This window comes from Manis javanica, chromosome 17 (genome assembly GCF_040802235.1).
Source record: "Manis javanica isolate MJ-LG chromosome 17, MJ_LKY, whole genome shotgun sequence".
Taxonomy (NCBI): Eukaryota; Metazoa; Chordata; class Mammalia; order Pholidota; family Manidae; genus Manis; species Manis javanica.
Window position 1 is genome coordinate 44,326,376 of NC_133172.1, and position 26,338 is coordinate 44,352,713.

A 26,338-nucleotide genomic window follows, 5' to 3' on the forward strand; every position below is an offset into this window, starting at 1 on the left:
ATTTCACTGAGCATAATACCCTCTATCTCCATCCATGTTGTTGCAAATGGTAGGATCTGTTTTTTTCTTACAGCTGAGTAATATTCCATTGTGTATATGTACCACATCTTCTTTATCCATTCATCTACTGATGGACACTTAGGTTGCTTCCATTTCTTGGCTATTGTAAATAGTGAAGTGGACTGGAGAGGATGGGTGGGAAGGGAGGGACAAGGGCGGGGAAAAAGAAAAGGGGCATTACAATTAGCATGTATAGTGTGGGGGGGTGCATGGGGAGGGCTGTGCAACACAGAGAAGACAAGTAGTGATTTTACAGCATCTTACTAAACTGATGGACAGTGACTGTGAAGGGGTATGTGGGGGGGACTTGGTGAAGGGGGGAGCCGAGTAAACATAATGTTATTCATGTAATTGTAGATTAATGATAACAAAAAAATAAAAAATTAAAAATTAAAAAAGCTAACATTCTCCACTGTTGTGATCTACAGACTCTCCAGGGCTTATCTCTTTAAGAAACTCTTCAATCTAGAACCTAGCAAGAAACTATGCCACACAAAGAATGATTAAACTGAAGAGAATGTAATTGAGCAATAGTTCAGAGTTTTAGATGGGAGAATAGGAACCAACAAGTGATGATGAAGTCCCATGCGGACTAATGAGAGCTGGGAGGGGTCACTATCCTGGGATGGATGGAGCCAAGGGAATGAGTTACCTAAAATGGGGTATGAAATGGACATTTGGGGAAAGCCTAATGAACTGTTTTCATGAGGGAATTATGCCATTTCTAGAACCACAGCAAAGCAGGAACAAAGGTGGCGACATAATCTGTTAAAGTTCTTTTCTACTTTTTTATCTCCTGCGGGTGCCCCCCGCTGGCCAAACCCAACAGAAGTTAGGGAGCATGGTTGCTCAGGAGATGCCATCCTTAGAGATCACAGAGCAGGAGAGAGAGGGTGGAGAATGGATCTGGGGAGAGGGGGCAAATAAAGGATAGGCAGCTTGGAAGCCTTTCTTGTTACTCTCCAATGGTGTTAGGTGTCCCTCCTAGGAGCTTTCTTTGAGCCCTTTCTTCATATAAATTCGTATCACATTGTATAAAATAATACTTTTTAATCATCCCAGTCCTCTCTTCTCCTAAACATGTTAGATCTCTAAGAAGATAAATGGATTGTGACTTCCTTTTCTTCCACAATTGGATCCCTCATGACTAAAATAATGCCTGGGACATGTTTATACCCAAGCAATGTTCATTAAGCAAATTAATGAGAATGAAAACATGCGTAGGGGAGCAAAATTTGCCACCCCATAATGTGTCTCTTTGGCATATTGATTATTTTATGCTGCTTACTTTTTAAGAAAAAGAAGGCTGAGGGAGAATTTTGACCTTCCCCTTAACTGCCTACAAGCATTCAGAGGACCTGTTTCAGGAAGGGAGCTGTTACCATAGATACCTAACTATAATGTGAACTAGGAGTGGTAGACAAGGAGGAATTTAGCCAATTCTGTTACAATTACTCTCTATGTCCCATTGTTTCTGTGTGGCCCAGAAAACATTTGTTTACTAAATACTTACTTTTTTTTTTTTCATCTTCCTTTGAATTACTTCCTTCCTTTTGAAGTCTCAGGCTCCTGCCCCCTTCTATATAGTTGGATGACACATATACCTCATTTTGCCTGACTATCCAATCTCCCATGGAGTCTCCCATACAAACACAATTAATATTTTATCCTCTTAATTTGTCTCATATCAATCTATTTCTTTACCAGCCAAAAGGCCCTTGAAGGGTAGACAAACTTTGTTCCTCCCCAGCACATGTAAATAATAAAGAACGTTTTCAAACTTTCAAACTTCTAAGCAAGTCTCTGCCTCATCAGTGTTAGGAACTCAGTAAATTTAGAGAATCTAAAATGCCTATATAGGCGAGCTTTGGAGCTGTTAACCTATGTACCGGGGATTCTTCCTGAAGGCTTCCTTTGCATAGTAAGTTCTGTGTTTACCTTGCATGGACTGGGGGAATCAGTACTGACAAAATTACAAGAGCTACAACATTACATTGCATAACTTCATATTGTAATTCACATTAGTGGTACCCTCTAAACAGAACGCTGGAGTCCTATGAGCAGCTAAAGTTCTCCCAAACTGCCCTTTGGCCACTATCCTTAGTCCCATTGTTTTCAATGTATTCACATTATTCAAGGAACTGCTGACAATGCTTCTATGTGTTTATTAAATAAATAAATGAGCTAATAGTTTGGTGCCGATGAACCCATACATTTAATTAAAATAACTAATGGATCATAAACTTGGTATCTGGTTCACTCTTCATTGAACTTGTTACTTATATATCACCTTGGGATTGACACATGAATTACGCCTATATCATAGTGTAGATGTTTGGCCCAATCAGTTTTTCTCACGTCAAAAATAGGAGGGGAAAAAAAAAGAAAAATGAAAAGAAAAATTAAGCCAACCGCAATGGGTTTGGGGATAGAAACTAATAAAATCATAATTAATACCATTATCTTCTTCCAGATAACGTCTAATTCTGGAAAAAGAACAAAATTGAGGGGACCTGTTTTAATAATATAAACACCTCTTTAATACCATCACCTCTATTATCTTTAGTTTTAGGCAGCCTGATAAAATACCATAACAAATCTCAATCATTTTCTATATCCAGGTCATTTGTTTACTCATATTATTTTTCTAATAATTTTGACATGGAACACTGTGAAAGACATTTACAGTCCGATAAATTATATTTGTTCCACACACTCCTGCCCCTACATCCCCCATTCTGTAGATGAACTGTGACATTTGAGATATTTATATATATATTCCTTTGTCTTCTGATACTTTAAAGGATTAATGAGCTTACTTCTTTGAAAAAAGGAGGGAAACAGCAGATTTGGGAAAAGCCCACTTTATGACTTCAGTGAGCTGGTTGTGTTCTGATTAAAGAATAATGCTTAGAACTTCATATTGTCAACACAAGGGAAATTAGCATGTCCATATTTGAATTTAGTGCATCGTTTGGCATGCAGTATAATACCATAAATATGCTAGCACATGCCTACATAACAATTTGTGGCATGAATCACATGTAATATTTTCTCTGAGTTGGTTATAAAGCACATTTGGAAACCAAAATTAACCAGATGACATTTTATTATGCAGTTGGACTGATGTAATGTAAAATTTAATTACATAATATTTCACACACAGCTGTGACAAAATACATATGAGCTTCCAAGATTCACCAGCTCAGCTGAAATGCAGATCTTTTGCTGAGGTGATCGAAGTGGGATGCGGGCAAGAACATCTTCCAAAGATGACTCTTCTCCGGATAAACGAGAATCTATTAATATATCCTAAGGCTCTTTTCTTAAATACTCAAATGCCGCTTTCACCAAGTTCCTCTGAGAAAACAAGTATGCTCTAAAGAATCTTTTACAACAAAGCAAAACAAGCAATACAGAACAAAATAGTTCATCTGAATCATCTTCAAAATGCATCGCGTGTAGTTGGTGAGTTCTCCCTACTTTAACACCCCTTGTGTTTACAAAAGCTTCAGATTTTTGGTATCTAATTACTAGCAAACAGCAGATAATAAAACGCACTCATCAAACCAAACAGGATTTGAGCTCATTTTGTGGCTGCACTGTCTCTGTCTAAAAAATTCTATCTGAAATGTGCTCAATGAAAAGGCATTTTACACCTAGAGAAAGTTAATTAGAATAAAGTGAATGAGTTGCCAATTAAACAAGCATTTACTGACTCTTACTATTTACCCTGCACAGTGCAAGAAGATGTGGAGATATGGGAGAAAGTTTTTGTTCGTTTGTTTGTTTTTAAGGCTTTTACGTCCCGTACCTCTTATTTGAGATTACGTGGTACTACGGGAGGCTACACAGGAGGCCATTTGAAGCTCCCTTGCCATGTTTCTGTTCTGAGCATCCTAACTCTGGTCCAGTCTGAGCAAAGGAGTCTCGAAGGGTCACTAAATAATACATCTAAATTTTAAAAGGAAACCGTAATGAGGCCTGTTCCTGAGTGAGCCTTATCTGCTCTCACTCAGCATTCCTCTCCAGCACTAGGGCTTCTTACTCGCTCTTGGGGCCGCCTTTCAGACGCGCTGAGGGCGCAGGGGGAGGAGAAGGGGGCAGGAAGAGCCAAAATCAGCAGCCCTGTCTTCCTAAAGGGAGCGTCTCCTTCCAACCAACCTCAGGGCAGCTTAGCTTGCAGCACCGAGATGCACCGAGAGGCAAACTGGCCAGGATATGTGGTAAATGTGTCAGTAGAGGTGACTCTTAGAATACTTCTGGGGTGAAATAACACATGAAGGGTTCCCAATCATTAAAGGTAGCTAAATTCTGACAGCAAATCCATAGTGAGATTAAAGGCAGCCAGAGCAGACCTCGTTGTCAGTTTCTCCTTAAAGACTTTCTTAATTCAATTACCTAAATGCTGAGAGGGACAATTTATGGTCTGATACCCCAAAACCATCCTTGCCATTACAAAACTGACATCAGTATTTCTCTAACACTGTATGTTCACACTGTCATAAACAACCCTGTCCCCGTTGTCATGTCTTTAAGCTTCTATCCATAGTATTCGTTCTCCCTACAATATTAATCATACGAAACTCACTTCCATCGTTTCTTTAGAAAATCCCTCTTGGAGGGTTTCTCAGTAGCTCCACTATTAAAGCATATTATTATTATTATTATTATTATTATTATTACAATAATACACCAGTATTATTTTCTTTGTCTCAACTACCAAGCTGTTGGTCTCTTAAGATGGCTCAGCATCTTCACCTGTGCATCACTAATTTCAAACACCATGCCTGGTACAAATTCAGAGCTGGACTGAATATATCTCTTCTGCAGAAAATATCTCACATATTTATAAAACTCTAAACCCCAGAGGAAAGGGGGGAATCATTGCATTTAGGAGTTTTCCAGCATTCTGTCTGCATGACAAATAACAACCACATTTACAAGCACCACTTAGGGGAAATAACCTATTTGGGTAAAAATGTGAGGTTTGAAGTTAACACAATAATTTCAAATCACCATAGTCATTTAGAACAAACTATCACTTTATCACTGCAGGTCTTATTCAGGTAAACGTCAGATATTTCACAATTCAGAAATTTTAATTACAGATTTATCCATCAAGAAACCATATAAGAATGGCTAGCCATTGCCTGTTTCCATTTATCCAGTCCTGTCTATAGGAACTTTGTAGGCAGCTTTGTGTACCAGAATTCATTAGCTTAAAAGGTACCTACCTATGTGATTCTCTCTGATGAGACTGTAACCTAAATTGTACAAACACTCAAGTTACATACAGAATAAGGTGCTAACCATACATGAACTCATTGCAGTGCCAGGCAGGAGAAATAACTGTATCATAGAAGGAACAGACAGCATGTAGACCTTGAGATGGAGAAAAAGTCTGGGCACTGACTAGTTTCAGGTCTTACATCCCTGAGATGTAGTACTTCTCTGCCCTTGGAGTCTGTGAAATTGAGATAAATATTGCTATAATAAAAGTCCCTTATTGTTATTTTTGTGTGTGTGTGAACCAGCTTAAGGTAAATCTTATCCTTATTATCTCAAACAATATATTTTTTAAATGGAAAATTAAATTCAACTTTTTAAATGTAAAGCCTTTCTAAATCTTGACGGTTTCACCATTATTCTGACTTTTATACTATATCCTTGGACCCTTAACAAATGACCTTGCCATATTTAGTGTTCTATTCCACCTTGGAAACTATTGATTTTACCAAACTCATTCATTTTGTAGATGAAGAAACTGAGGTCCAGTAAGGTTGAGTGACTTAACAAGGCTAGCCAGATAACATCAAAATGTGAATTATATCTCATTATCTCATGCTTGGTCCTGAGATTTGGTTCACAGTATCTCTTGCTTGCTCTATTATTAAATTGCCTCTCAATGTCAAATCATCTCTTCTTTCTATGAATAGAGATTGGGAACAAAGCATGAGTATATATTTTGCATATCTGAAAACAAATAAACACAATTTTCATAATATAAAATGAATTTGGAAGAAATTTGGTGCTCCAGCTCCAAATAACCTTGATGTATGAAGACTATCTGTAAGGTGTATTTTGTTGTTTGCTAAGAGAAGAGAATATAGCTGAATTCTATGCTTCACTATAGTCCAATACTGCATGAGTACTTCATTACAAGAAACTGAGTGCCTGAAAGTAATTTATTAATAGTGGATGAGTTTCGTGTGCTGAGTTTTAGCTGGAAAGAGGATAAGTTGCTAATGCTCTGTGAGCAGACTACCTTCATCCTAGACAACTACAGATCATAGAATATTGGTGCCAACTATATTTATGGGGCAGGGTTTCCTTACAAGATTGGTGACATTAAAATAGACAAAAATGAGTCCCAGATGCCCAGCCTTTCTCACCACTATGTATACACACATGTATATAAAAATCAAAAAATATTCTCTGAACAGATTGTTGTCAGCTAAGCATTGTGTCACCATAGAAATGCTCACCAGATCAAGTGCTGCCCCTGGAAAGTATCTAGGGAAAGAAACAATTACTATAACAAGCAGCACCCACAAGTAGATGGGGTCCTTTCTGGAAAGGGTGCTCAATGTTGTCTAATGCTGTGCATCCTCCTCTCAACAAATGGTCTGAATCAGCTGCTCCTGGTGTCACGGCCTGGCTCTTCTACTTCCCTGCCGTGTAAACTCTGAGAAGTTATTCATTCATTCTGAGGATTCTCTCTTTCTCATCTGAAGCAGGCATCAATGCTGACCTTATAATGCTGCTGTAATAATTAAATAAGGTAATATATAGCCACTTATAGCAGAGTGGCTGGTACAAACTAAATGTTAAATAAGTGGTCACAGTAGCCTGCAATATAAATCATATCATAACTGAAAAACTTGTTTTAAAAATGTCTGAATTCACACATCATTGACATACTCAAAACATGTTTAGATATGCATTTGGCAAAATACAGAACTCATCCACTCACTTCGTGGTCTGTGAAACAGCAGCAATGGCATTATTTGAGGGCTTATTAATGTAGAACCACAGAACATATACCGTAACTACTGAATCAGAATCTGCCTTAGATTATCAGTGATTTCATGTGTATGTTAAAGTATGAGAAGAGTTGTCATGTGGTTAAAATACTTATTTTATGTTGTTGGTATGTCCTGTGTACCAGGTACAGTATTATGATCCTTTATGTACATTACTCAGTTAATTAATTCTTCATAAAAGTTCAATGGAGAAAAGTGTTACCTCTTAAATGAGATAAGGAACAGTGGGGTAAATGACTGTCAGTTCAGAAAGCACAATTTTATATTGGCTGAGCCAATTTTCAGAGCAAGGCTTTTTTCAAAGCCCTTACATTTATCATTATTATTATTATTATTATTATTATTATTGTTATTATTGTTTAACATTACATGTTTGTTTTACTATAACTCTTAGCAGGAACTAGAACTCTGAAACTGGAATTTGAGGAGGGTTTATAGAAGGCAATATTTACAAGTTATCGACAGGTTTTACGAGCACCATAAGGGATAGTTAATATCAGTAAGATATTACCACAGCTGGTCCTAAATAAATTATGGTAGGTAGAGGTTCACAGAACAGAGGGTGGAAATGACAGCATTAAGAGAAGTTGACAACTTTGGCTGAAGAATCTACTGAGCAGAAGCAACTTCCTAATAGAAAAAAGTTGTGAAATAAATTTCCCACCTCATTTTCCTAACTCTTACACTGGCTTCCCATTGGCCAAATTGAAAAGGCAGCCGCAGACCAGGGGAAACAATAGATGCAATCTATTCAAGTAGCACCCCTACTGCCGCCCTTGGAATAGAGAAGTGTGGAAATAGGAGTCAACGGGCATATCCCAAATTCACACATGTTGTTTAATATGTATATTTATTAATATAAGAAAATACTCCCTAAAAACTGTGTAAAAATAGAAAGTAACAAAATTATGAACTGCATACAATGGAAGTACAGAGAAATATGTACAAAGATCGGTGGAAGAGATCTCCAAATTTTAGCATTTGTGTTGTCAGCATCAGTGGATAGTTACGTCATTATTTTGAACATTTTGTGATACGCCCATATGATCTGCCTTGATCTAGCTTACTCTATTATTTTTTGCATGTATAAGTTAATACATTGATGTAGCTGAAACCTCAATCAGTAGCAGGGGATTTATAATGAAAAACAGGGGTACTTTACCCCAGTCTTGATTCTCTTAGGTGCTAAGTTTCAACTCATTTAGGTGTTTCTCATAATATTTTCTTCCATATATCTAAATTAGATATGATAAACTTTCTTGATTTATTAAATGCATATGTTATTTATCATTCCTCTGTTACAGTAGCTGGGCGCTTTTCTCTTTTATATCTCCCATTTCTCCTTCACCATCATTCTGCTAATCATTGTTTGACACAATTATCACTTAAAATCAGTAGTTGCATGTCAATGTAAAGATTAAGTATAACTGAGTCACATATTGCAGACATTTTCAAACATTTTTTTCCCTGAAATTAATATTTTAACTCTGGTAAGGATGAACTTGCTCAAGACCGATCTACATCTAGCCTTCCAGTAGAGGACATTGCCTCCTGCTAAACTCCAGAATCTAGGCACAGCGAAGTGCTAACGGGAATGACACGGTTGAGTCCCAACACACCCCCCCCTCCCATGGGATGGATATTTCTTCTGACCACTGACCATATATGGTGGGATCATGTCATCACAGGGCTGTAAGCGCAAAGCTTGGCTCCTAGATGCTCGGTCATTCCACAGCGGGCTCAGCTGGGAAAATAAGCCTAGAGAACAGGTAGTGCCACATTTAATTTTCACTACGTTGAGCCCCTGATGTCCCCTGGGTGAAGAGCAGATGATTTCAAATTCATATATATATATATATATATTAAAATTCCCACAGCATCAAAATCTCTTTCTTCCAAAGTCTGGTACCAATCCTGCTAAGTCTCTACATCCTGTCCTTGAACGCAGTGAGCAACAACTCACGTGCCTGCATGGCTACTATTGTTTACAGGAGCGCATGAGAGTCCCTCTCTTAGAAGCTTGTGCATATAGCCTCCCCCTTTTTTTTTTTTTATCATTTGTTCATGTTTGGTTGACATTAAGCTCTATTTTCCCCCAATGTTCTAGCCTATAAGGTAATTTGTTATAATCATTCCCCAAGATTTTCTTTAGTGTTTATGCTGCTATTTGTATTGGTGGTTCCCTCCAAGATCTACAATGAAAATTTGAGTTTGCAGAATATCATGGGATGTGCAACTGCTGCTCTCTTGGCATGTGTTTCCTGTATTCCATGTATTGTTTGTAATGTATTCCATAATCTCAATTAAGTATATTTTCCAATATTTCTCACAAAGGAATATATATATATACACACACACACAATTTTTTAGCCCTTCAACATTTTGTTCTCTTGATTCATTGATAATTGGATTAAATATAAAAATCTAGGAAGCAAGCTTTCTTTTTCTTTATGAGAATTCTGAAGGCATTGCTGCATTGTATTTTATTATCCAATAGTACTGCTGATAAACCTATACTATACTAATCTATAGTTTGTACATGACCTGCTAGTTTCTTTAGAAGCCAAGTGTGTGTGTGTGTGCATGTGTGTGTGAGTGTGTGTGCACATGTATACAATAGTTTATGTTCAGGCTCTTGATCCTTTCAAATGGTGTCCCATTTATTTTATTTATTTATTTTTTATTAAGGTATTATTGATATACACTCTTATGAAGGTTTCACATGAAAAAGAATGTGGTTACTACATTCACCCATATTATCAAATTCCCCCACATCCCATTGCAGTCACTGTCCATCAGTGTAGTAAGATGCCACAGTCACTACTTGTCTTCTCTGTGCTACACTGTCTTCCCTGTGACCCCCCCACACCATGTATACTAATCATAATACCCCCCAATCCCCTTCTCCCTCCCTCCCCACCCACTCTTCCCCACCCCTCCCCTTTCGTAATCACTAGTCCCTTCTTGGAGTCAGTGAGTGTTCTGCTGTTTTGTTCCTTCAGTTTTTGCTTTATTCTTATACTCAACAAATGAGGGAAATCATTTGGTACTTGTCTTTCTGTGTCTGACTTATTTCACTGAGCATAAGATCCTCTAGTTCCATCCATGTTGTTGCAAATGGTAGGATCTGTTTCTTTCTTATGGCTGAATAGTATTCCATTGTCTATATGTACCACCTCTTCTTTACCTGTTCATCTACTGATGGACACTTAGGTTGCTTCTATATCTTGGCTATTGTAAATAGTGTTGCAATATACATACGGTTGCATATGTCTTTTTGAATCCAAGAACTTGAGTTCTTTGGGTAAATTCCTAGGAGTGGAATTCTTGGATCAAATGATATTTCTATTTTTAGTTTTCTTAAGGAACCTCCATATGCTTTCCACAATGGATAAACTTGCTTAGATTCCCACCAGCAGTGTAGGAGGGTTCCCCTTTCTCCAATCCTCACCAGTATTTGTTGTTGTTTGTCTTTTGGATGTTGGCCATCCTTACTGGTGTGAGGTGATATCTCATTGTGGTTTTAATTTGCATTTCCCTGATGATTAGCGATGTGGAGCATCTTTTCATGTGCCTATGGCCATCTGAATTTTTTCTTTGGAGAAGTGTCTGTTCATATCCTCTGCCCATTTTTTAATTGGGTTATTTGCTTTTTGGGTTTTGAGGTGTGTGAGTTCTTCATATATTTTAGATGTTAACCCCTTGTCGGATATGTTGTTTACAAAATATTCTCCCATACTGTAGGATGCATTTTTGTTCTGCTGATGGTGTCCTTTGCTGTACAGAAGCTTTTTTGCTTGTGCTAGTCCCATTTGTTCATTTTTTGCTTTTGTTTCCCTTGCCCAAGGAGATGTCTTCAGGAAAAAGCTGCTCATGTTTATATTCAAGAGATTTTTGCCTATGTTTTCTAAGAGTTTTATGGTTTCACAACTTATATTCAGGTCTTTGATCCATTTTGAGTTTTCTTTTATATACAGGGTTAGACAATTATTCAGTTTCATTCTCTTGCATGTAGCTGTCCAGTTTTGCCAATGCCTCCCCTTTATTTTTATGGTTTTATCTGTCTAAAACTTACCTGGGTTAAACATTATGTCCTCTGATTAATCTTTCTCATATGCCTATTTCTTACATCTCTCTGCTTTTGGCTTACTCTTTATAAATTCTTTCAATATTATCTTTCAAACTTTCTAATGATTATGGATTAAGTTCATGTATCTATATGTATATATATATTATATATAATTTTATTTATATATGAAATAGTCTTCATTTTTAAAGTTTCAGTTTTTTTAATTTGCTCTTTGCATTTTATCATTTTCTGCTTGCTTATATTGGTCTCTTACATGTTGGAGGAGTTCCTCAGATATCTGGTGATTCTTGGCTGTCCATTCAATAAAGTACTCAACCCTGTACATGAGGGAAATATTGATGGTGAGGTATCCTCAGTTTATTGCCTACACCTAGGTATCTGACCTTATCTTGAGGATATATATATATATAGGAAGGTATTTATTGGAGTCATTCAGTTTCTCTAGAGAAGAATCCTCTCATCCCTTGCTTTGGTATGCATAAGCCATGCTTCCTATATGTTGTGATTAGGATAAATAATGAGGAAAGTGTCCCACAGCATAGCACACAGACCATTGCTTTCTTCACTCTTTAACTGTCTCATCCACTCCCCATCTCAGCCTCACATTTCCACTAGTGTGTTTAAGTCCAGAACTTTGATTAAATATTTCTATACAACAAATGTCTCATCTACAGCAAGGAGGCACCGTGAGTGAGAGAGGAAGGAGGAATCTCCCAGGTGTATGGTAAGAATGAGGAATGAGAGATGTCAACTGCTCTGTATAAGCAAAGATATATATATATAAAGAATTCTCCTGTGCTCACACCTTCCTCAATCCACCTGCAGATTCTAAGCCCCTCAAGGGTTCTGCAGGGAAAATTACTCAATTTCTTGAGTCTTTCTCATCAGAAGTTACTTAGAATTTAACTTCCCCCCTTCTGTGACTGTTGCAACTGTTCTACCTGTACTCTATCTGCCAAATTTGTTAAAAAAATAAGCTTACCCTTTTCTCCTCACCTGTCTCTTTGCAATTTGGGTAAATAGTGATTTCCCTTTTTTTCATTAGCGCAGTGAGATTTAGGAGGGAGAGAAAATTGCATTGTATGTGGTTAATACCATTCATTATATTTATAATGAAAAATTATATATAATGTCTAAGTAATGGAAAAAACAAATAAATTGACCTAAATCTCACATGATTAAATTTGGCAGGGAAATGTTAAGACATATAATATGAATGGGGTGCATAGAAGTCACACAGAATTTCTCTTTCACAAACAAAAACAAAAGGACACACAAAATACAGATGTGAAAATATAATGACTGATACCAGAAAACAGACTGACTTCTCTAAGTCAGGAAAATGAAATGTGTTTTTCCACCTTCAACTCATGAGGCTCAATGCAGGAAGGAAGGAGTATTAGGGAAACAAAATAAAACAAAAAACAAGCACATCCTGATAAGGAAAGGGTGATGCAATACAAAAATAATTATGACAAAATAAATCAGAAATAATTTGTATACCTTTTTTTTTTTTTTACTAATCCTGACTCTGTTAATCTATCTCAAATACTCTAATAATAAAACATTATATATAATGAATGGAGGAAGGAAGATGGGAAAACAGAAAAGAAAAATAAAAGAAACAAACAAAAAAAGATAGCACCTGATATTTGAGGTATTATTTTACCACACAGAAATAGCATGCTACTTGCATATGAAAAATTATCTTACAAGAATTTTTTCAAAATGATGATTTTACATATAAAAAATATCATCTATTAAAGTTATTTTTAAAAGTTAGACACTAAATTGTATTATGCATGCAATAGGACTAAAATCAAATCAAAATTAGCACTGAAAGAGCCTAGAAAGAAATATATTAAAATATATCCAATGGCTGGCTTTGTGTGGTTAAATAAGTAATCTTTTTCTTCTCTTTTTAATTTTTTTAATATTGTGTGAACAATTATATTACTACTACATTGAAAGAACAAAATAAACCTTTTAAAAGAAGATTAGGATGAAAACAACCCAGTGGTGTTTTTAAGGGAAAGAAGTCCTGTGCACCCACCTTTCTGAGCCACTGCTCTCCGGGCCACTTACACATGGACTCAGAACACGAGCTCCTGTCTGGGCAAGAAGCCCTCTCACCAATGACTCTGCCCTTTACTAGTAGAGAACAAGGGCCTTAGGCTCAGTCTGACTTGTTTCAAAACCTGGATTGTACTTTTATACCATGATTTTTCAACCTTGGCACTATTGACCTTTTGGGTTCTATAATTCTTTGTTGTGGGGAAGGGATGTTGTCCTGTGCATTTTAGAAAGTTTAGCAGCATCCCCTGTCTCTACTCAGCAGTTGCCAGTAGCATGTCTTCAGTGACAACCAAAAATGTCTCCAGATATTGCCCAATGTCCCTTGAAGAGCAGATTCCCCAGCACTTACACATAAATATGGATGGGCCTTGCTAGTTGTGGGACTTTGGGCAAGGCATTCATATTTTTATCTCCTTTCATAAAATTAGGCTACTCCTGTATTACTTTCAGAGTTGTGATTATGAAATGTGCTCAATGTAGCTTGGCATATCATCTGGTGCGTGATCTGGCAAATGTTCAAGAGTTCTTAGCTCTGATGAGAAAAACAGTAATTATTGGTAATATGATTTTAGTCACTATTATTATTGTATTTGGTTGAATTGTGTCACTCAGGAATTTTCATGTTGAAGTCCTAACCCACCTGTGATCTTATTTGGATACAGGGCTTAGACAGAGGTAATAGAGTTAAAATGAGATTATTAGGGTAGACGCTTCCTCAGTTTGGTGTCTTATAAAAGAGGGACATTTGGAGACATACACACAGACACATAGGAAGACATCACTATGAAGATGAAGGCAGCTATCAGAGTAAGGCTTCTGCAAGCCAGGAAATACCAAAGGTTGGTAGAACACTACCAGAAGCTGCATGAGAGGCATGGAACAATTTGACAGCCCTCAGAAGGAAGGAAAACCAAGAACACCTTGAGTGTGGACTTCTCACCTCCATAACTGAGACAATAAATGTCTGTTGTATAAATACCCAGTTTGTGGTACTTTCTTATGTCAGTATTAGCACACACTAATACCACTATTATATTTTATTGTTGCTATTGTTATGATCATTTTACTATGTCTCCATTAATCCACTTATGGTCCATAGCAGCTGACTTCTGTGCAGAAGTTAGTATGGTGTTAAAGGTACATTTTGTTTTGGCAGTAAAAGATAAGAGAAAGAAAATAAAACTACTTGAATTTTATTACAGCTCTATAGCAGCCAGCATCAGGATTTATATTGAATATATACAATGCTGCTGGAGCCTGATTCAGGTTATAAATAACAAAAAGTTAAAATTTTGTCCTTATTTCCTTAGAGTCAATGCAGCTTTAGAAGGAGTCACAGAGACTTGAATAGTTGCTTTGGGAAGTTTGGGATAGGATATAATAGGAGATGATGGATAAAGTCTCAGAGGAAAATGACTGACGGGGGTCGGAGTGCACAGCGGGCACATTGCTTTCCAGTCCTGATTCTGCTCCTTTGCTCTAGGACTTACCACAGGTCAGTTTACTTCCACGGATATCAGTTCTCTCAACCGTATGTGATGTGAGATGGCTGGACTAAATGATCTACAGGTTTCCTTGAAGCACTGACATCTGATGTGTTTTTATAGAGAAATAGTGAGAGAAAAGAAATAAAAGCCAATGATGCCACTTTCTGGTTGTCTCTCTAACATGTAAGTACCTGTATAATATTTGTCTCTTTCAATTATGTGTCTTGAAAGATATAAAACATGTCGAACACACACACATTAAGGATCATGCAGTCATCCTTACCTACCTATCAGAGAGCAGATGCGTAAAGTTCCCTCAGAAGAAAGACACTGATACCGTTCTTTCACAGACGATGTGTGTGGTCTTTCTCAGCGCTCGGGCACAATGCGGACTATCTATCAAGTAAGCATCCTGCACAGTGAGTGTACTAAGGATTAGCTTCATAAATGTCACCATCTTGAGTTCAGGGTTATAAATAAATAAATATCTAATAGATGATCAATGTAATATAATGTATTTTCTCTCCTGTTTTCTTGGGCCAAAATCATTTCACTGGTGATATGAAGAAAAGTATGTTGCCATGTCCTTAAAGCAGAATTCATATCTACAAAAACTAATGTGATGAATACCCTATATACATACATACACTTTCCAAATACCATTGTTAACACAAGAAAATAAGGTTCAAAGAATATCTTCCTAAGTGTCACCAGGCTATATTCTAAAATTATCAAATATTTTATTTTACCTTCTTTATGCTGCATGAAAGGTAAGATAGAGAGATTATAATGGTGATGATGGTGATAGATGAATGGATAGATAGATTTTAGACAGGCACAGTCATCAAATGCTTTGTTTATATAGTGCCATTTAAGAATACTGGAGGTAACATTAACTTTTTACTTTTAAGGTAAAAATGCTTCAGATGAAGCTCACATGTCTAGCATTGAAACATTGAATATTTGTATGTCCCGAACATTATGTGTTTCTATTCTGATTGAAATCTAATCTTTTAATCTAATGTGTTAATTATTCCAGGTCACTATGTGACCTGGACATAGTGAAGTAATCTACTGAGCTTTGGCCAAAAATAAAAGGAGGGGGATGGGCAGAAAATGAAAAGCAAAACTCATCCCAGACCTGAGGTACCTATCTGCAATTCTTGTTCTTCTACCCCCAAAATATACATGCACAGAAAGACACACAGAGGAAGAAAAAAAAAATAGGCAAATACACTCAACAAATACAAACAGTCTCAACATAGCTGATAATTTTCTCACTTTGGAATGTTACTGTCTGCCACAGATTTTGGTCTTTCCTGTCTCCTCGGACTCCTAGATATCCTATTCATTTGGATTTTCTCTTCTTTCAGTGTCCTTCCTTAGATAGGACCTCCTGGTTTCCTAACGATAACCAAACCCTCTGACTCAGTGTCCACTTGGAATTTGTCATCAGATGACTTTCTTGAAATTTAGCAACATAGTCTTGTTCATTTGTCTTAGGTTTATTCCAGTAAATCCTACTGAAGCATTCCCTCTACATGGTATCAGAATAAGCCTAGAAAACCACAGGGGCCAAGTATACCAAGTTGGACAAAATAATCAAACAACTTTTTTCTCTGTTCCTCCTTCACCTCCTTCTTTGATTAAACAAGGTATGTTCATAAGTAGAAGTTGAGACATTGTTTAAAATATGAAATTTGCACCTTTGTCAAAGAGAAACAACTGGAAACAATCCATATAGATTTTTTTTAATGTCAGTAAAGTTATATTCACTTCAGAAACAGTGAATATCAGAATAGTTACTATCCCTTAGGGTGTAGACTGCCTTCCCTATTGAAAGTCTAAAGGGAGATACAATTGAAATCACATTTGCTTTGTTCCCAGTTGGTTACTTTTCTCTCTCAAGGGATGAATTACCTGGAAAATAAAGTAAGTTTTTTTTTTATTTGAATGCATGAATTTACCCATGTAACCTTAGCAGTGAGAAATATAATGCAGACTTTTGTTTCTCTCACAAGCCTCATTACACAGTCATATTTTCTTGCTCTAATTATTAATTACAGCATTCATTAGTGTAGAAGTGCTATTCTGTGTAAACTGCATGTGCCAAAAGTTGCAAATTGGGGAAGTCATGTGATAGCACAAAGAACAAGGGGAAGACACCAAGAAGCAGAGAGGTGAGGGTGTGTGATTCTTTCACTGCTTCATTCAGTTTGCCTGGCATGCTGAAATCCCTGCTCCTTAAATATTTTTGAAGATAAATTGATGAATGAAGAAGTGAACTTGAGTATTGGCATTTTGTATTTTTGTATTTCGTTCCTATTTTCTAAATATGTTAAATGTTAGTTTTTTTTCTCTTGTATTTTCTCTTTCTTTCTCACACTTGCTCTGGTTCTTTCTCCCTCTTTTTCATTGGAAGCTTGAGGCTGACGTTAGGCTTAAAATAGCTCCATCGAGAAATGTTGAATGAATGGTGGGTTCATGATCTCCAGACTGTATCTCTGCTTTCTGTTCTCATCCAGTACATTGTCTGCAGTAAATTAGTGTCATGTCATTGGTTTCAGTAATGTGCCCACGTAGATAACTTTAAAATAAACATCTTCAAATCAGATTCTGTCTGATCTCCAAATCTGTGTGTATTTTTGCCAACTTGTTGTGTACCATATGACACTGGCTTCACAGACTGAACATTTTCAAAACTCACTTTTTTCGTGCTCTCCATCCCTAATACCAAGTTGTATTTCAGAACCTTGTCATCTGGCATTCTGACTCTGTCATTGTCTCTTGCTTCTGGTCTTTGTTTTCTTTAATCCATCTGCTTAGAACTGATAATTATAATGCAATTTCTTAATTCATTGTCCTGCTGGCCTCCTTCAGTAGCTCATAATGATGTATTACAATTTGAACCTTTAGCAAAATCTACAAACCTCTTCATGATATAACTTCATCTTTCACCGGATAATTTGGCAAGTCCCAATAATTTTTATGGTTATTTGAAACACATCGGTACTTTTCCGGGCAATTGATCATGAAAATCTACCCATCTGGAATGCTCTTTAAGCTTATCTAAGCAGCAAAATATTTTTATATATTAAGTCTCATTTCAAATATTATCTCCTCTGGGAAGACTTGATTGACTCTCCATGGAAGATTGTGTGATTTGCTCCCTGCAAATCATATACAGTGTGCCCCAACCCTCTAACATTTTGGTGGATTTGAATGCAGGTGGACAAATTTAGGGAATTCCTAGAATAAATGGCCCGAGGGGGAGGGGTTGTTGTTCAGCTCCCCACCCCCCAATTTTTCATATAAGGTCCACATGTTCATACTTAAAATTTTGCCTGGAACAGTATCAAGATTAAAATAAGAAAATTAATCTAAACCCAAATTTCAAATAATGGGGTTTAGAACATCACTGTTTCTGAGTTAACAGTGCTAAAAAATTGACTAAAGGGAAAAACCAGGAAAGCCAAGTGAATAAATTAGCAGAAGTAGGCAATCAGCATGGCGCATACAAACGTTCTAACCTTAAATTTTCAAACTATACTATGAATATTGTCCCGATTCTTATTTGCTTCTCTTAGTTGAGAAACTTCCACAAAGAGACTAAAGTACACTGTAAGAAAATATCTCCCTTAAATAGCCATCTTCATGGTGTATTTCATAATCCTTCATTCACGTATTTCTCCCAACTAGGACATGAGCTCCTTCCAAATATAGTATTCTACTTATCACATTAATTCTAGTATTTAGTCCAAGATCTGAGCCAGAATAAATGGCAGTGAATGTCGGTTTAATTAATGGATGAAAAGTTATCATCAGGGAGCAATAAGAAAATCACCTAAATAATTGTAACAAAGAAACCTTCTTAGAAGGTTCTACTGAAATATTTTACTGACCTAGATAAATTAAGGTGGTATCAGTTCCTCCCTTCCTCTGATCCAGGTCTCTGCATTTCTCGGCCACATCTCACATAAGCAGCGTCCTAAGAGGCACTCAGTAAACCTTTAATGACTTTGGAGATGCATCCCGAAGAAGTGCTGTTGTGAGAAGAATGATTTCATGCTGAATTGCACTCATTTCTGACGGGAGCTCACACTATTGCTTGAAGCAGTGGGCACTCCAAAATAGCAGCCAAGAAAGACAGTGACTGCACAGAGATTCCTCTCCCTGCTGATGACGGAAGAGTTTTTAGAATGAAGCTTATTGATCCTTGGTAAGAAAATGTTGCAATTGTGAATTCTCATGCCATGATATTGCCGCTTAAAGCTCATTCTAAAAGAAGTTGCACCTAACCCACTAGGGTGACTCTATTGAAAAAATTGATGAGGCTTCCCCATTCTCTTGTGATGTGTTCCTGGAAAGGCTTATTTCCAGGATGTGAGCTCATTTTGAGTGAATCACATAATAACCTCTCTCTTAGGGAAGCAAATCCATTAGGCAATAATCTTGGAGGAGGGGAGATGCCATGCTCTTACGGGCCAAAATGAATTTCTTGCTAAGATTTCTGCTTTGAAACCTCTTAAGGTAACTTCTACTTCATAAATTCAGCTGTTACTGAAAATTAGAAAGAGTATTGTTGCCAATTATATTTTCTAAAAGCAACCAGTAATGTGATTCAGGATCATAGAATTTCATAATTCAGAGAAGCCTCAGAAATTACCTGATGAATTTGGGGTACTTGAAGTCCTACCCAGACATTTCTCTGTGAGTCCTGTAGGGCACTGCCAGCAGAAGACATGATTGCTAACTCTCATACACCTGATATGTGATGTTAGGGAAAATGTTCTAATTGCTGGTGATCCACATGAATTGTGTGGGCATGGCAGTCATGTTCAGTGAACAGACAGATTGCACTTCCTGTGCAATCTGCCGTCTGGTTGAGACTGACCTGGTATTTGTTGAATGCTTATTAGATGGCAAGCATACAGTTGATACATTGCCACATGGTGGCATTTAAGTTTCACAATAATTTTGGAAGTTTCTAATATTGTTTCCACTTTTTAAATGAGGAAATTTAAGCACAGATGATTTAGGTCTTTTGCCTTTAGCAGAGAAGGATTAGAAACTAGGTTTCTTGATTCTAATCCTAATGTTACTGCCTATGCTCTCAGCATGTGACCTCTCATTCATTCTGTGTTTACTTGATAGGATTTAACACATCATGCGTAGATAGTGCCTGGTAATTTCTGTTCATTATCTCTATTTTCTGAACTTCTTATTATCTAATTTTATAAATGCTTCAAATATATCTATAATTTTGGAAATCTTATGTTACAAATATTATTTTCCATGATTAAAACTAGAGGTCATTAAGTCATTATCTGCTTTTGTAAATAAAGCTTTATTGTAACACAACCACACTTATTTATTTCCATGGTTACTTTTGCCCTGCAATGGCAGAGTTGTTTGCAGTAGTTGCAGCAGAGACATTATAGCCCACAAAGCCTGATATATTCACAATAGATCCCTTTCCAGAATCCTATCAGAAAGCTGACAATTCCAAACTTAAACAAAGCTCTTGGATTGGCATTAACCCACTTGTGGTGCTTGGTTATATCCAGATGTCCCTGGGTAATGCTGAGGTACTTTGTACATTTTAAATGAAAATATTGCCTGAAATGTGTGCTCACCCCTGGTTTAAACGGTGGAAAATCATTCACAGAAATTATTTATGTCGTTGTACGCATGTTCAAGATGCATTCACATGTATATTAAAATGTTGACAAGTTCTTTTTGAAGAAAGACTGGGTGGAAATAATGTTTGCATATGAAGGTCCTTTATCTATCTATTTATTTATCTATCTATCTATCATCTATCTATCTATCTATCTATCTATCTATCTATCTATCTATCTATCTATCTATCTACCTATTTACCTACCTATCATCCATCTATGCATATGTTTCATTCATCTTTGATGTCCCACCTTTTATTCCAGCCATTGCTGCAATAACAGGTTTTGCAAGTATACATTAAATGGCTTGTCTCTCTCTACACTTCTCTCACTTGTTGTCCTAAGGCTTCTCTACTGTCACAGTGTGGGAAATCTGGAAAAACCTAATCCCATGAATTCACAAACTTGGAAGAACAAGGGCAATAAAAATCCTTGGCCAATCCTTGACTAATGTGGTAGAAAACTGGGTGGATAAATGAACCCCTTTTGGTCTCCTGGATGGGCAACTCTGAGAAGCATTCTATGTGGATCCTTATGTTTTCAGAGATGTAGAAGCCCAGGTGCCTATAATGATAAACAGCTTGATAATGTACCCTCAGATTGGCCTTTTCTTCTTCCTTATTTCCTTTCCAGTTTCTCAGTCCTAATCTGTAGGATCACTTCCTGAAATAAACTGTATTTATGTACCCACTCATGCACACACAGGATATATATACATATGCTTAGTCTAGAGTTTGAATATGAGAAGTAAACTTCCAGTAATTGCCCTTCATTGTGACAGTGTGACCATGACACCTTTTATTATGTATCTACTTTCCCATGGCAGTAAGATGAGCCATTTGAATCCTTTTCAAAATAGCATTTTAGAAAATAACAAGTAAATATCCAAAGTTGCTAGTGGAAATAAAAACTGTTTAATACCCAGGATATACGATATTACATATCCTAAATGCAATACGTGTGGTGGTGGAAGTGGGTAGGGGTACGAGGTAAGTATTCACGAGGGCATGCATTTACACTAGAGCATCACAAAAAATATTTTTTAAATAATATACTTATTCTTGCATACAGTAAAAATAATGAAGTTTTACATTACATAATGACATATTTTGCTATAATATGAGGACTAGAATTATTTGAAATTGGGCTATATATAAAAAAAGAGTGGCATACACTATAAGATAAAACACAAAACAGGGAAATGTAAAATAGAACAAAACACTAATATAAAAACAGTGATATACTTTTGCCCAGGCCTATGTGATAAAGTTTATTTATTAAAATTCAGCCAGTTTAACCTTTGTTTTTGGGTTCTCATGTATTAAAAATTGTGACTGTTGCTCTTCACTTCTTGGACAGAGAAACAAAGGTGATATAAAACACTGTGTTACAATGTTGCTGTTTTGTGGTGATACCAAAGTCTGTTCTAGTTGCACAATGTCTCCTATCAGTGGACAGCAAGGTGGTATTTATCAGTCAGGTGTAAATATAACTGACATCCCAAACCATAACAGACAATAGATTCAACTGTAAGTTAAAAAAAGACATAGACATACTCTCCAAAACGTTGTTTCTTATACTCACCTTCCATAAAATCTGATGTCATAGCATTATATCTTTACTTTGTGAAAGAATGTCAGCCCAGAAATTGTGACTCCTCTTGCTGTAAAATCTGTCCTTGATCCACAAAAGAGAGGCTTCTAGAGAAAATATAGTTCTCCAACACAAGTTAGTGTGACAGAGAGATTATGGAGCCTAGAGTCAGATTCTCATAAGTCTAAGTCTGGTGTATATGAATGTGTGTGTGTGTGTGTGTGTGTGTGTGTGAGACCCTCTGTCCCATTCTCATTTTCTATTGTTGCTGCAACACATTATCACAAACTAAGTGGTTTAAAACAACATAATTTTATGATCTTAAATTCTTTAGGTCAAAATTCAAATGTGGATCTCACTGGACTAAAATCAAGGTATCAGTAGGGATGCATTTCTTTCTGGAGGCTCTGGGGGAGAATTGGTTTCCTAGACTTTTCTATTTTCCAGAAGCTATCCATATTCCTTGGTTCCTGGATCCTTTGCTCTATCTTCAAAGTCAGTAACATGGCATCTGACAGACCATTCTTTCATATTCACATTTCCCTCTGTCCACAGCTAGGAAAGGTTCCACAGTTTTAAGGACCCATGTAATTACTTTGGATCCACCAAACCATACAATTAGATATCTCAGCCAGCACTTCAGATTGTGTTTGAAATAAAATGACCAGTAACTTAATATAGATTGTTATATATTTAGGAAATGATCTAAGAACCTTATGGTAACCACAAACCTAAAGCCTAGAATAGATATACAAAAATTTTAGTAAAGAATTTCAATCACAACACTGAGGAAAAACATAAAATAACAAGAGAAGAGTATAAGAGAGGAAGAAAGGAAAAGAAGGGAATACAAAAAGAACCAAAAAACAATAAGTAAAGGGGGAATAAGTATGTACCTACCAATCACTACTTAAATGTAAATGGACTGAATGTGGCAATCAAAAACATAGGGTAGAAAAATGGATAAAGAAACAAGACCCATCTATATAGTGCCTACAAGAGACCCATTTCAGACCTAAAAACATACCCATCAATATAGTGCCTACAAGAGACCCATTTCAGACCTAAAAACATAGACAGACTGAAAGTGAAGGAATGAAAAAGATTATTTCATGTAAATAACAGGGAGAAAAAAGCAGGAGTAGCAGTACTTATATCAGGAAAAATAGACTTCCACACAAAGAAAGTAATGAGAGACAAAGAAAGGCATTACATAATGAGAAAGGGATCAGTCCAAAAAGAGGATATAACCATTATAAATATCTATGCACCCAACACAGGAGCATCTGAATATGTAAAACAAATACTAAGGGAATTAAAGGGAGAAATAGACTTCAACTCAATTATATTATGAGACTTTAACACACCACTTACATCAATGGACATATCAATGTATTCTATGAAAAATTATATGCCAATAAATAGGACAAATTAGAAGAAATGACAACTTCTTTGAAAAATACAACTTTCCAAGACTGATAGAAAAAGAAACAGAAAATCTGAACAGACAAACTACCAGTACCAAATTGAATTGGTAATCAAAAATTTCCAACAAAGTCCAGGACAGATGGCTTCACAGATGAATTCTACCAAACATTTAAAGGAAAGCTAATACCCATCTTTCCTAAGTATGCCAAAACATAGAAGAGGAGGGGATACTTCCAAACTCATTCTATGAGGCCAGCATCACTCTAATAACAAAAGTACATAAAGATACTACAAAGAAGAAGAAAAATTTAGACCAATATCCCTGATGAACACAGATGCAAAAATCTGCACTAAAATATTAGCAAAAGAATTTAAATATACATCAAAAGGATTATCCATCATGACCAAGTGGGATTTATTTAGGGATCAGGGATGATACAATATTCATAAATCAATCAATGCAATACACCACATTAACAAGGATGTCTTTTGTAAAAGGATGAAAAACATCTGATCATCTCAGTAGATGCTGAAAAAGCATATGACAAAATTAACATCCATTCATAAGAAACTCTTGAAATAATGAGTATAGAGGGAACATATTTCAACATAATAAATATAATATATGATAAACCCACAGATAACATCATACTCAATAGTAAAAAGCTGAAAACTTTTCCTCTCAGGTCAGGAACAAGACAAGGACATCCACCCTCACCACCTTTATTCAACATAGCACTGGAAGTCCTAGCCAAGGCAATCAGACAAAATAAAGTGATAAAAGGTAATAAGGAAATTCCAAATTCATAAGGAAGAAGAAAAACTCTATTTGCAGATGACATGATACTACATATAGAAAGTCCAAAAGATTCCACCAAAAAAATGATTAGAGTACCTGGATTCAGCAGAGTTGCAGGGTGCAAATTAATACACCGAAATCTGCTGATTCCTGTTACCAACAACGAACAAGCAGAAAGAGAAATCAGGAAAAAACACTCCACTTACAATTCCATCAAAAATACTAAAACACCTAGGAATAAGGAGGTGAAAGACCTGTACTCTGAAAACTATAGAAGACTGATGAAGGAAATTATAGAAGACACAAATAAATGGACATCTATCCTATGCTCACAGACAGGAAGAATTAACACTGTCAAAATGGCCATTCTGCCCAAAGCAATTTGCAGATTCAATGAAATCCCTAACAAAACACCAACATTTTTTAATGAACTAGAGCAAATAATCCTAAAGTTGATTGGACCTACAAAAGATATTGAATAGACAAAGCAATCTTGAGAAAGAAGAACAAAGCTGAGGGTATTATGCTCCCTGTCTTCAAGTTAGTCCAAAGATACAGTAATCAAAACAGTATAGAAAGGCAGAGCCAACATGGCGGCGTGAGTAGGACAGTGGGAATCTCCTCCCAAAAACATACATATTTTAGAAAATACAGCAAATATAACTAATCCTAAAAGAGAGACCAGAAGGCACAGGACAACAGCCAGACTACATCCATACATGCGAGAGCCCAGCGCCTGGTGAAAGGGGTAAGATACAACCCCCGGCCTGGAGGGACCCAAGCACGCCTCCCCCCAGCTCCCGGTGGGAGGAGAGGTGATGGGGCAGGGAGGGGGAGGGAGCCCAGGACTGCTAAACACCCAGCCCCAGTCAACCACATCATAGCGCAGACACAGTGCATGCGTGGAGGGCTGGAAACTAGAGAAACAGGGCAGCAAGACCTCTGAGCGGGTTTCAAAGCTGATGCCCCTGTGACAAAGAAAAGCGAGTGCTTTTTGAAAGTCTTAAAGGGACAGGGACATAACAGCTGGATGGAAACAACACAGGTCACAGTCCAGTGGCGGGAAATTACAGGGAAAACTGGGTGCACTAACCCCCTGGGCAACAGCTCTGAGACCCCTCACAGAGGTAAACAGACAAACAGCCCCCCCGTCCATTACCCCTCGGGGGCGCTCCCTCCATACCAGACGGGCAAGACACAAAGACCCAGTCTACATGCAATTACCCAACACAAGCCACTAGGGGCCGCAGTTGTCCCAGTAAAGTAAGACCATTAGCAAGTGAAAAGTTTGGCCCTCCCAGCTGACTGTCAATAGCATCTATCAACATGAAAAGACAAAAAAATATGATCCAGACAAGACTAAACCAGACTGATTCGGCATCTGCTACATCTTCCCCTGAGAAGGAACCTGGGGAGATATATTTAACCAGTCTTCCTGAAAAAGAATTCAAAACAAAAGTCATAACCATGCTGATGGACTTGCAGAGAAATATGCAAGAACTAAGGAGGGAAAACACAGAAATAAAACAAGCTCTGGAAGGACTTCAAAACAGAATGGACAAGATGCAAGAGACCATTAATGGACTAGAAAACAGAGAACAGGAACGCAGAGAAGCTGATGCGGAGAGAGATAAAAGGATCTCCAGGAATGAAAGAATTCTAAGAGAGCTGAGTGACCAATCGAAATGGAACAATATCCACAATACAGGTGTACCAGAAGAAGAAGAGAGAGAAAAAGGGATAGAAAGTGTCTTTGAAGTAATAATTGCCGAAAACTTCCCAAAACTAGGGGAAGAAATGGCCTCTCACACCACAGAGGTACACAGAATTCCCATGACAAGGGATCCAAGGAGGGCAACACCAAGACACATAATAATTAAAATGGCAAAGATCAAAGACAAGGACAAAGTATTAAAGGCAGTCAGAGAGAAAAAAGAGGTTACCTACGAAGGAAAACTCATCAGGCTATCATCAGACTTCTCACCAGAAACCCTACAGGCCAGAAGAGAATGGTATGATATACTTACTGCAATGAAATAGAAGGGCCTCGAACCAAGAATACTGTATCCAGCACGATT